Source organism: Engraulis encrasicolus, chromosome 11 (genome assembly GCF_034702125.1).
Source record: "Engraulis encrasicolus isolate BLACKSEA-1 chromosome 11, IST_EnEncr_1.0, whole genome shotgun sequence".
Taxonomy (NCBI): domain Eukaryota; kingdom Metazoa; phylum Chordata; class Actinopteri; order Clupeiformes; family Engraulidae; genus Engraulis; species Engraulis encrasicolus.
In genome coordinates this window covers 27,048,148-27,060,931 of record NC_085867.1, presented here as the reverse complement: position 1 = coordinate 27,060,931, position 12,784 = coordinate 27,048,148, and positions in this window count along the sequence as shown.

Below are 12,784 nucleotides of genomic sequence, written 5' to 3'. Positions count from 1 at the left end.
GTTTTGCCACAGCACACAGACACAAAATCTCAAAATAGCCTGATTGCCTACATCATGGGACCAAACTGGCTTCAGTTATCCACCATGTTGTGCAGCTATAGGCTACAGTAGATATAGAGTTATCTTCCACACAACGCGCTCTTCCGTCTTGTTGGTGCGTCTCTGAAGTAATCAAGTAGTTTGAAAATGGATCGCACTCAGTTTTTTCTTCTTTCTTACTCTTTTCTTTTTATTCAAACAAGACTGTCCCTGCAATGTTTAAATTTTTAAATAAAAAGAAAAGAAGAAGAAGAAAAAAACTGAGAGCGATCCATCTCCTAACTACAGATATAGATAATAAGTCCATGAGCATGCCCTGGCAGATGAACACACAGGGCACCATCATCCACTGCCACCGCTAGACAAACCAGGGTACGCAGAGTGCTTAGGGCACCAACCAGTGCCTGGGACACCAACCACTTGGCACCCCAAAATTAGGGCCTCATAAATTGAAATCGACTAAAAATATCATGAAAAAGGTATTGCATTACATTGCAAAACATATATATTTATTAGTAAGTAGATTACTATTGCTGCAACACTACTGTATATTGAAGTTCGATTTTAACTAAGTACAACTCCCCAAGTGACAATGCAACACTACTTGAGAGATTAATGGCGTGTATCAACACTAGGTTGAGTGTTAAGTTCAATTTTAAATAGTTTTTATTTTTAATTTAACTGAGTGACATGGATAGAGTAATGAGATTAATTTATTCCACAGGTTTTATCATCTCTATCATTATCTACGCATATATAGATATATTTATTCTTTATTGTGTTGACTGCGATGTGTGTTTGTCTTGTGTGTCATGTGTGTGTCACCACCAAAGCAATTTTTCCATTTCATGTAAGTTTAATGGACAATAAAGAAGTCTAAGTCTAAGTCAACTTCCCAAGTGGTGGACTAACGCAGCGAAATTCACTGTGATGATGTGGGCACATGGTTTGACTCCAGCCAGCTGCTTGTTAACTTTTCTCACTTAAGAAACCGAGTGTCAGAGCCAGCGCCTGGGAGAGGTCATAGGCTATGAGCTTGCGTCAGCGTTGTAATCGGCCATCTCATCGCAATTCCAAATCTACACAGGATATTTCACACCACGTTGCATCTACAGTAAACACATAATGAGCTACTAGCTACTTTCAGCATGTGTATATAAAACAGATGAACAAATCAACACAGGGTACTGCTGCATATCACTTTGCATGTACTACTCACTATAGTGCACATAATGGCCTACTACAAAACGGATGACAGTGTTTATTCTTTTGTGTTATGTAGGCTACGTTTTTATAACGGCTGCCCGTGGGAATGTGATCAAACTTTCCCTCCACTGTAATTAAGAACATTTTACAGCTGTAAACGTAATCGCGGAGTTGCTAGTAGTCCTGAGATACTAGATAATGGAGCATGAGTTCATTTTCTCTGTTTAATGGACTGACGTGCGACAGGTATTCACGACCCCTTATAACTCCGCTTTAGTTGTTACCGCCAGGGAAACTGATGGGGGGGGGACAACGTGGTCCGTTATCCTGGGCCCAGTTAAGACGAGAGGCCCAGAATGGGGTCCCCATTACATTGCATGTATTGAGTGAGCAGGGGGGCCTTCCAGATGACTTTGTCCCGGGTACGGCCAAACCTGTCAACGGCCCTGACCGCCTGTACCTTCACATGTACCGCGTTTTATACCAGTGAAATTGGATAATATGTGTGCAGGCATTATTGGGGCAGCTACTTAAATGTTAACGATCTGCCAGGGAGCCCTCAAACCTCTGGTACACACTCAACAGACACTCGCCACAATAGCAGTGAACTTTGATCTGGCTACATACGCATAATACAAAAGTAGATAATGACCCATCCAAATGAAACCCAGAGCCATTACAGGGAGACAAAGTACCTGCCACTTTATGGACTGACCTACTTTCATTTAGTTTCTCAGACTTCTCTCACAAGGCCTTGTGTAATGGTCAATGTTGTGTGTGATGGTGTGTTGTGTGAATGGTTAATGTTGTGTGCTGGTGCCTTGTGCCAGGTACTTGAAAGTGGGGTCATGGCACGGACTGGCACAAGATAGCCCAGGAGAATGTCTGACAATTAGGAAGATTGTTTTAATCCACACTTCTGTTTGCTAGTTTATGTCCTTCTTTTTTCCCTTTTTGTTAGCAGCTTTGAATAAAAATCTTGGTGAAATCGCATGTAATGATCATCCTCACAAGTACTGCATAGCCCTATACACATGTACATAAATAAGCAGTGACAACTTACAAGGAATAGGCCTACATATCTGAACGTGGCATAGAAAATGGGAAAAACATGTCCCTCCTACTATCAGATACCCATTATGCATGACTAAGTTATGTGGAAATATGTGGCCTATAGTCAGACAGCTGAGCACAATAACATGTAGCGGTAGGGCACTGCACTGTCATGCTGGCATGCTGGGGACCTGGGTCCAATTCCGACATTTTCTGATCCTCCCCCATCTCCCATCTCTCTCGCCCACTTGCTTCCTATCATCTCTCAAACTGTCCTATCAAAATATATATCCCCCCCCCCAAAAAACAAAGAAAGAAAAAAATGTAAAAAGTAAAAACGTTATTGTGTCTCCGTAATGGCCTGAAAAGCAAATGCAGCATCTGTTGATATACGTATTCCTATGCCTACAGTCCTGATACTCCTTTGCAGGGCTGCTGACAGCTTTGCCAGGACCCGGGACAAAGTCATCTGAAAGGACCCCCTACCCAATACATAGGGGAACCCAATTCTGGCCCCCTATCTCACTGGGCCCGGGACAACATACCACTGTTGGCAGGCCTGCTCCTTTGTGATGACTTGATCCCTGATGTGTTTGCCTCTATATAATTCTGTCTGCATGATTCCATCTTTACTTCTATCTTTCTTGAGCATGCACCATAGTATGTGTTGACACAAATTGGGAGACTTAAGAATGTGTGTGCGCGCAAAACAGTCTAAAATTAATGTAAAGTAAGTGCGTGGTACATCAAGACCTGATGTGGTAACCAAGTTAGGAATAGTCCCCCTCTCTCTCAGGCTCTCTCAGGCTCTCAGCCTCCCAGTCCAGAGATTTGTTTTGGCAGGCAGGCCAGCCTGACCCCCAGACAGCCACAAGTGCGTGTGGCTGAAATTAAATGTTTAGCCAAAACATAACGGAAGGACGGACACAGCCATGACACAACGTCAAAGCAAAGAAATGTTTTGTGAGTTAGTGACGTGTACTACTCCCATAAAGCAATTACCGTACCCATACTGGGACGAATAAAGTTACTACTACTACTGCTCATTCAGTCTCCAAACAGCAAAGCTAGACTGTGTGACATACTGAGTGATATGGTGTTTAAAAAGTGACCTCCATGTTTCAGCTGTGACAAAGACAGTTCTGGCCTGGTTGTCACGACGGTGTGTTTGTGTACACGAACTACCATCTGGTAGCACTGCAGTAAGCATGCTCTTCTCAGGTCAGAAACTTAATGGTGCATTTATTGCTACTCACCACCAACAAAGTCCTCCAAAAACGTTTTCTGTTCATCTCTAAAGAGTCAATAGTCTATGATCTGTCCTGTGACTCATCAATGCCAGCTGCCGTTGATATATAAGCAATAAATGCTCCGTTTATTTTTAACTCGAGAAGAGCATGTTAATGGCAGCGCTACCAGGCGGACCACCGTCAGTGAGAACCAGGCTAAGAGAGTTCACTTAGAGAAGAAGAAGAAGTGAAAGCCCAACAGGGAAACGCCAACTCCCATTGCCATTGTGACACAGCACTCCACAGTACACAAGTGCACACAATAAATTGCATTTATGCCTCACCCATGCAAGGGGGAAGCCCCTGTTGGCGCACGAAAGGGAGCAGTGTGGCAGGACTGTAGCCTACCATGTTCAGGATACCTCAGTCGGAGGAGGATGGGGGAGAGCACTGGCTAATTACTCTCCCCACCAATCTGGCGGGTCGGGAGTCAAACCGGCAACCTTTGGGCTACAAGTCTGACGCCCTAAATGCTTACCCATGACTGCCCAGAAGAAGAAGAAGAAGAAGAAGAAGAAGAAGAAGAAGAAGAAGAAGAAGAAGAAGAAGAAGAAGAAGAAGAAGAAGAAGAAGAAGAAGAAGAAGAAAAAAAAGAAGAAGAAGAAGAAGAAGAAGAAGAAGAAGAAGAAGAAGAAGAAGAAGAAGAAGAAGACACAAAGCAACACCACCTTGGACCAGTGACTTTGATTGACATTCTTGCGCAAGCATTTGAGGTGGAGTGCGTGGACAGACTGAGCAATAAAGAAGGATCCTTGAGGGAAAAGGATGACCTGCATGTTTCAGCTCTGTTTGGAAGAGTGGAATAGAGGAGGAATGGAGGAGTGGAAGGAGCGGTGGATAGGAAGAGAGGAGGAGAGAAAGAGGTGAAGAGAGGAGGAGAGGAAGAGAGGAGGAAAGGTCACCAAGTCCGAGGGGGAAAGTTCTGCCCGGTTAATTGGAGTGAACCACAAGGCAGCTTTACCCACACACTACGCCATAGCCCTCTCACACCTGGCTGGAGCGATGTGCACGCACACACACACAAACACACACACACACGTGCGCGCACACGCACACGCAAACGCACACGCACGCACACATACTCCCATGCTCCCATACTCACACACTCACACACACGCCCGCTCACTCACTCGCTCACTGGCACACACAGGGCCACAATGGCAGCCTTTCTTTGGGGGCCCTTCATGTGCCATTGAACTGCGGAGATCTGTTAAGTCCAGGAAGTACATTGAGCTTTTATTTGAAAATCTATAAATTTTGAAAATGAATGCCCCGTGTGTGTTTATTTGTCCTTGTTGCCCGGCCCCGGGCCCCACACAGGGACGGATTATGACTCCTTGGGCCCCTGGGCCAGAAACAAGAAAGGCCCCCCTCCATGGGTTTTGGTAATTGAAAATACAGTTGGTGAAAGTGCAATTTTAATGCAATACCAGAGTGGTATTATATATAGAGGCCTGGGTTTAAGGGCCCCCCTTGGCTCTCGGGGCCCCTGGGTCTGGGCCCAGTAGGCCTGTGCAGAAATCTGTCCTTGCCCTGCGCACTGCGCTGTGTGTGCTGCACCGGGAGAACCCAGCCTTGGCTGCCAACTGAGAACCCATTAGCACCCCTGGAGCTGTGGCGAAGAGCTGTGCCGCCCAGCCGCCATGAGATGAGACTGGGGTGAGTGGGGGTACTCACTGGTAGCCTACGGAGTACCAGCACTTCTCATTTTTGGTTTCTTTCTTTTTTTTTTAATATATTTTTTTTGTCTTTTTTACTTTTTTATGATAGGAGAGTGAATGTGGTGACAGGAAGCGGGTGGGGAGAGAGAAACGGGGAAGGGCCGGCAAAGGACCTGGGCCAGGAATCAAACCCGGGTCAGCCGCATGGTAGACGAGTGCCCTACCGGTTGGCCACGGAAGGGCCTCATCTTTGGTTTCTAAGGTACTGGGACTTTTAAAGTAATACCTGTGTTAAAATATTCCAATTCAAGAGGTGAGTACCGCCACTTATTGTTGCCACTTAAAGCACCGGCCCCAGACAAACCAGGGACCCTCCCTTCTCCTCTTTATACTATTGTGGAGGGGCCATCTCAAGAGATACTGTACTGTATTTCAATAGCAGTATCTTTGCACTTTTCTGTCACAGAATTTAATGTCCTTCCTTTTAAAAAAAGACTTTTTGGGGGGTCTTTTTCGACTTTATTTGATAGGACAGTGTGAGAGGTGGACAGGAAGCGAATTGGTAGAGAGACGGCGAGGGCTTGGCAAAGGACCCAGGCCGGGAATCGAACCCGGGTCAGCCGCATGGTGAGGTGAGTGCCCTACCAGTTGGCCACGGCAGGGCCAGAATTGAAGTCCTTCCACCCTCAGAGTTGTCATCGTTGTCAGTAAAGTACAAGCACACAACCAGGCAGTACCAGGGGGGGGACCCCTTTCAGCTGCGGGCCCAAGTCTATCGCCTAGTTTGCTTGCCTGGTTGTGACAGGCCTGGCTGAGCTCAGCATAAAGCCTCTTCTGGAGGAGGAGGCAGGGGGTTGGTCACGTCGCAGGAAGGCAGGAGTACCGGTAGACTACATTATTGAATCATGGACACAGACAGAGAGACAGACCTGAGGAGGAGAGTGGGTAAAGTGGAGAGTGAGTCTCTGAAACCCCCATCGCTCACATAATCAGTGGGGTGACTGACTGACTGACTGACTGACTACCGCTCTTGTCTTTGGGGGCAGATGAAATGTCGCGGGCCTCTGTAAAACTCTATTTTTCAACGCTAATCAAATAAAGCAGAGGTGTGTGTGTGTGTGTGTGTTTGTGTGTGTGTGTGTGTGTATGTATAGAGAGTGGTTGGCTCTGACTTGTGCGCAGAGAGAGAGCTTGAATAAAATGAAAGACAGTGGTGGAGTTGCAGAGAGGCGAAGGCGAAGGTGTAAATGCACTTTGGCAAAAAGCTTTCTTTGGCACGCACAGTCGACTCGGCAGCCCCTTTTGCGAGCTCCGTCCTCCTCCTCAGATATGAAAATATTAACCTTGTGCACTAAAACAGCAGCCTGAGTGCGGAACTGAGCACCGAGGTGCAGTGCAGACTCTTGGTCGTAGACGTATGCTATGTGTCTCCATGCTCAGGGTCGGATTAACCTTTAAGGGTGTGAGTTTTTGAGCATTCTATAAAAAGAATGCGTTCTATAACAATGCAAGATTCTACAATTCCATATTGTATTGAATGACGCCCAGAATTCTATAGAACTTTCACTGCCCGAACATTCCCGTCACACCGGTGTGACGGTACACTCTTAAAGAAACAGGCTAGATATGGTTGCAGCCTAGGGGTCCACACCTGCCAGGGGGCCCCTGATTGGACAAAAGTGATCAATGGCAGAATTGTGACAAGATGCAATACTGGAGAATGAATCTGTCGTGTTGGCTACAGTTAGTAGACCTGTTGTCCTTAATGCCTACCTTGTAATTGTGACACTATGTAAATTAGCCACAGAATTAGCCTTTTGTGGTGGCCCACAGCAACCTGTGTAGCCAAGGGGACCCAGGCCATCTTCATCCGTCCCTGTCTATGCTCTCGGCAGCCTTATTCATCTCCCATCTCTACACGACTTCATTACACTGTGGCCGGCAGCAGTCAGTTGACTTTCATCCTGTCTGTCCTGTGGGTCCATTAGGGACTGGGAGCAGAACTGCTACTGTGTTTTAGGGGAACCCGAACGTCAGGATTCTTTATTATTATTATTTTTGTGGGATACGCCATACCTGCCAACGCTCCTGTATCCTGTTCTGCTGAATTTGAGACCCATCCCACACTCCCTCTCTGTATTCTCCCTTAATGTCTGATCCCCAAGTCTGATACCCTCTACAGTACATTGCCATTATTTAAAATCAACAATGGCCGTCCAACCACTGTAACACTCTTCTGGATTTTGACTGACACTCAAATGTTGACAGGTATGGGGGGATGGGTGGGCAGGTATGGGGTTGGGAGGGGGTTCTGTCCAGTGTGCCAGCCCCCACCCCCAGAGGCGATTCTAGGGTCAGATGGGGCCCCAAGCGAAAATGCAAAAGAATGAACATTTGATCCAAAATCACCTCTACTGTAGTACAGTATGGGTTGTTATTCACCATCTAGGGGCTTGGGGGCCCCAATCGGCTGCCTGCCTTGTCTGGTGGCAAGATGCGCCTCCGCCCACCCCCACACTCTAGCAGCCATTGATATTATGTCGAGATGCTCTCGGCCGTCTTATTCATCTCCCATCTCCACATGGCTCCATTACACTCTGACCGGCAGCAGTCGGCTAATTTTCATCCTGTCTGTCTGTGTCTGTCAGGGCCGCTGACCGCTTGCTCCTGGCCCAGGACCAAGTCACCTGAAAGCACTTATACAATGTAATAAGGACCCATTTCTGGGCCCCCTCTCTCCCTGGGCCCGGGACAACTGACCCTCCTGTTGGCCTCCCTGTGTCTGAGGGTCCAAGTGTGTTCCTGGAGAACTTTGGATAAAGCTCCAGGATTTCCTTCTTTTGGGCATATGCCATACCTGCCAAAAACTATATCTCCCGGATCTCTCCAAAAGTTTGAGATTAGTCCCTCCATGTATTCTCCTGTAAATGTCTAATCCCCACGACTAATACCCACATTGCCATTAATTAAACTACAACTACCGTAACACTTTCCTGGATTTTGACTCTCAAATGTTGACAGGTATGGGGGTACAGGTGTGGGGGTTGGAGGGGCTTCTGTCAAGCGTTCTGCAATCCCCCCCCCCAAAGTTCTTTAAAATGAACAAAGGACCTGCAACTGCCGCAACACTCTCCTGGGTTGTGAGACTCAAATGTTGATAAATATGGGGGGAAAAATTTGGGTGGGGGACCCCTATCTCTCTCTCTCTCACACACACACACACACACACACACACACACACACACACACACACACACACACACACACACACACACACACACACACACACACACACACACACACACACACACACACACACACACACACACACACACACTCACTCTCTCTCTCTCTGGCTGGAGAGAGTGAAGTGGTGAAGTGGTGGCGGTGTTGTTCAGGAAGACTCCGACTTGTAAAGTGATCCCGCTGGCCAGCCATGAGCTCAGCCTGGAAGCATGAGCGCCCTGCTCAGCTCTACTCAGCCTAGCTCAGCTCAGCGTGGGCCTGGGGTTTTAAAAGCACAGCCGTGCTGTGCTGTCCCAGCCGAGAAACCCAGGCTAATTATCATTAGTCCCCCAAGACAAGAGCTAGCGAGCACAGAGCAGAGCCGGGCTGAGAGGATAAATAGAGAGAGAGAGAGAGAGAGAGAGAGAGAGAGAGAGAAAGAGAGAGAGAGAGGAAGAAAAGAAAGAAGAGATGGAGGAGAGGAGAGGAGAGGACAGGAAATGAGAGGAGAGGAGAGGAGAGGAGGGAAAATAACCTAATTTGTACAGTAAATGTAATGAAAATAAAAGATTCTGTAAAGAGGTTAAATTGCTTAATAGAAAAGAGGAAAATTTCGTCCTTAAGGATTTTGCATAGGTGTTCAATCTTAAAACCTAAATTATGCTGAACTTGGTTAGTCAAATCTGACTGGAAATTGTCCAGTGAATTGTGCACAGCTCATTTATTGTGTTTGAATATAGGCATGTGATTAAAAAAATAAAATAAAGAAAGGAGAAGGTACATCAATGTATCACATCACACATAAAGTAGGCCAGTACAGTATGTCACAGACGTGAGTACACCCCTCACATGTCTGCAGATTTGTAAGCATAGCTTTTCATGGGACAACATTAAAGAAATTTCACTTTGACACAATGAACAGTAGCCAGTGCACAATGTATGTAGTCATTTCAATTTCTTGTTACATTAAATTATTTGAAATACAGCCATTAATATCTCAAAAAGTGTGATACCTCACAAAAGTGAGAACACCCTATGTTCAAATCCCATAGAGAGGATCTGCTTCAGTACAAAGTACATGTTGACTTGCATGTCTCTTTAGGTGATACTCAGCTTTCCTATGTTGACAGCATTCATGCAGCCCCAAACAATATCATTCCCACTATGCATGGGACACTTACAGGCCGGACACTTTTCCTTGTACAAATCACTTTTTACCACACATGCTTTATATTTAAACCAAATTTGTTGATCTTGGTAGCATAAGATCACAGAACATTGTTCTAGCAATCCATATCCTTACTTTGTCTTTGATGAGACCAAGATAACCAAATTAGTTATAGATGGTGTAAAGGTGTCACCAACGTGGTGCTCGCCGGCGCCAGGTAGCCCTCAGGAGCTTCTGAGGTGCCCACCAAGGATGTGAATAAACAGTGACGACTTCCAGATTTTTGCACAGTTAATACTTTTCTTAATTAAAACATGAGATTATTTATTCTTTATAACCTACAAGCAAATTCAATATCAATATCAATATTCAAATTCAATATCATTCAATAATAGTGTGATTTGAGAATGATGCAAAGACATCAGAAGAGGATTTTGAACAAAAGCAGCCCTCGGGTAGTCCTTCGTAGCCCTCAGACCCACAAAGGTTGGGGACCCCTGGAAAGCATGTATGGTGGTAAAAAGTGATTTGTACAAAGAAAAGAGTCCATCATATATGCATATATATATGCAGGTCTTAGTGCAAATATGGGCAGCTGTAAAAATCCTGCCACATAAAAAAACTGGGCCCCTTACATGGGTCGTGCCATACTATTTTCTTGCGCACACCCTATCAGTCTAGGTCTGTGAGGCAGTGTAACACTGGATATAAAAATTAATAACTACAAGTAATATTCAGAGATGCAATAGATTATCAAAATACAGTTCTGAACTATTGGGAATATTGTTTATCTTATTTTGTGTACTTAAGTCATTTATTCAATTATTTATTTGTTTTGCTGTAACTTCCCTGCCAACCTGCTGCTGTCCCCCAGGGGGTCCCTGGCCCCCACTTTGAAGACCACTGGCCTAGGCTATCTGCGGCTCAGGGAAGCCAGATGGTGGTCTGCACAGACAGAGGCCTGTGTGTGTTTGTTCCCCGGGGGGTTCACTTCCCCTCAATCCCTCAAGACCTTGGACGTTTAGGAGGAGGAAGAGAAAAATAAATATATAAATAATATATATTTTATATTGGGAACCAACCAACAAGCCTAGAAGTCAATGCACCCCCTCACTCCTGGGAGCTCAGCCCAAAAAGTGTCTTCTCTCCATGTAATTGGTTTCAGCATCACTAACACCCAGGATTCTGATCATGCTGTCCAGGATTTATGGACATCTGTTCCCACCCAACCTCCAGGAGGAGAAAAAAAACTAGCTGGGTAGACCTAACCTAGCTAGTGCGCGCGGCGTGCCACAATGAAAATAAACAGTCACATGTTCGAGAGGTGGGAGGAGGGAGGGAAAAGGCCTCAAGAAAACATAGGTAGCAGCAATACAGTATATTACACAGAAGTCTAGGAAAATAAACAGACGACGACTAATGATAGAAATGGGAGAAAACCTTCAGGAACACCTATGCAATGTATGGGTTCATATACTTGTCAGACACACGGCTTAAAAAAAGCCACTGACTTCTATTAATGTTGTTTTAAAATGAAACACAACATAACAGTCAGCAGTGCCCGTTTCCTTTGGGGTCTCTGCCATAGGAAAGCAAGTAGTTTGTGTTTGCTAAAAGGCTTCATTCACAGTGCAGAGAAATTTGATCAGCTTGTACAAGGCCACTGCCATATGATGGCTGAAGTAGAGCAAACACAGGAAGCACAATGCTGCCATCTAGTGGCGAAAAGAGGACAGAGGGGAGTGCAAATCTAAAGCTCTAGTTTTTGCCTGAAAACATTTTATATGCAACTCAAGTATTATTGCATGTTGATGTGGATGAAGTTCAAATGACTTTAGAGAAATCTAGCTGCACTGAACTTTGCACTGTGAGCTATGTGACTGGGCAATAACCTCCTGATTTTCTACTAGGATAGTTGAAGCTTCTCTACTCATCCAAGTTGTCCTGTGTCATCAGGCCAAATAAGCAGGGGTGGATTAATGAACGGGCCTCTCGGGCCCAGGTTCAGGGGCCCAAAGGCCCTAAGGGGGTCAGGCTAACTTGGCCGTGCGGACGCCACCCAAATAATCCTTCAAAAACACCTTCGCAAATAATTAAGGGTGCGTCATGAAGACATGATGTATGAAAAAAAATGACAATCAGTAATGATTAAGTTTATTTTGTCATGTCTGGGCCATATGCTGTCAAGTACAGAAGTTGTACTTACGTTTGTATTATTTCAAGCTATTCAAACAATGTCTACAACTTGAATTGCAATAAATAATTGGAACAATTGGGGTATTCTAAAACTTTTGACTGGTATTGGCCTTCTCAAATACTGTTCAATAATTGCACGTCAAGATAAATTGTGGCTTTAAAAAAAACAAAAAAAACGTTGATAGCCGTCTTCACACTCTCGTCATACAGAACTGTGAATTGAAGTAAAAATCAAACAGTCACTAACACAATGTGCATGAACATTTTGAAGGAAGGCTACCAACAGGGATCTGATATTTAGAACCAAAGGTGCCCAAAATTACCCAGACGGACCACAGTGGTGAGGACTTCATGTTGCAAGCAGGTTTTTTTTCTTTAACCAACAAAGCCAGACACCAGTCTGAGCACAAAATATTTGAAGTGAATATTCTCAGGACAAAGGCTAAGAATGTCATTCACTGCAAAATTCCCAGAGTTCAGGGTCAAAGGCTTTTTGATGGAATTGGAATTACCCGTCCCAAATCAAGTCCACCCAAGTTAAAAGGAATATGGACTAAAGAGCATTTGACTAATGCAAGCGGTTTAAAACATTTGGGTATTGCTTTGGTAGACAAGACAAAGATCAGATTCGAAACAAATGGACTGGCGATGGGCCGTTCAGGATTTGTATTTATAGATTTAGCATTAATAGCACACTGAAACCTCATCTTGAAGTTAAGATAGTGAAATGCCATTTTGAAAACCTTTTTAAATATACCTCTTCAGATAAGCTTTGATGCTCAGAAACAAATATCTACTTCTCACCAAGGTACAAGTTGTTGCCAAAGGAATTGGAGAGCTATGGACATGTAAGCTTACATTTACAATGAATCTATAAAAAAGGTGGTATACAGCACAAAATGAGCTTTAAACCAAATCAGCCTAGATATTGCAGGCGCCAAAATTGA